Raw genomic sequence first — 619 nt, 5'->3', positions numbered from 1 at the left:
ATATATACCCCCTCCTGCCTGTACATGTGTGAGTATGACACCCCCTATAGAATATATACCCCCTCCTGCCTGTACATGTGTGACTATGACACCCCGGTGTGTGAGTAGGACACCCCTATAGAATATATACCCCACTCCTCCTGCCTTGTATACACCCCTTCCTGCCTGTAGATGTATGTATGACACCCCCTACTTTCTGTACATGTCTGAATATGCAACTCCCCTTTCCTATAGAATGTGTACACCCCCTTCCTACCTGTAAATAGGTAAGGCATCATCTTCTGGCTTGTACATATGTCAACATAACACCCCATTAAAGAATGTATGCAAATCGCCTGTATATGTATGATAATGCAAATGCCCTCCCCTATAGATTGTATACACCTCCTTCCTGTACATGTATGTATGACTCCTCTACAGAATGCAATCCTCTCTTTCCTTTCTATACATGTATGTGTGTGTGAAACCCCCTATAGAATGTATACATCCCTATATTTTTTCCTGCCTGTACAAAGAAATTAGACCCCCCTTCCCACTGTACATGTGAGTGTATGTCAGACCGTTCCCCTCCTTACCTGTACGTGTAAACTTACACCTAACGTGTATAACTTGCATGGCC

The 619-nt window shown here is 43.6% G+C and overlaps 1 protein-coding gene across 3 annotated transcripts in view; it reads left to right on the top strand.

Annotated features, from left to right (window-relative positions):
* The window catches only part of TMEM39A (transmembrane protein 39A), a 29,695-nt gene that overhangs the window by 2,148 nt on the left and 26,928 nt on the right, over positions 1–619 (top strand). Inside the window, exon 1 of one of the 3 annotated variants that reach the window (XM_072398394.1) lies at positions 59–79. The exons of the other annotated variants lie outside the window; for them this stretch is intronic. The gene's annotated coding sequence lies outside the window, so the exon portion shown is untranslated. Of the gene's footprint in view, positions 1–58; positions 80–619 lie in introns of those variants that run through there. 3 annotated transcript variants of the gene reach the window in all.

This window comes from Pyxicephalus adspersus, chromosome 1, assembly GCF_032062135.1.
Source record: "Pyxicephalus adspersus chromosome 1, UCB_Pads_2.0, whole genome shotgun sequence".
Taxonomy (NCBI): Eukaryota; Metazoa; Chordata; class Amphibia; order Anura; family Pyxicephalidae; genus Pyxicephalus; species Pyxicephalus adspersus.
The sequence above is the reverse complement of the archived record's forward strand: the minus strand, read 5'-3'. Positions and strand labels throughout refer to the sequence as shown.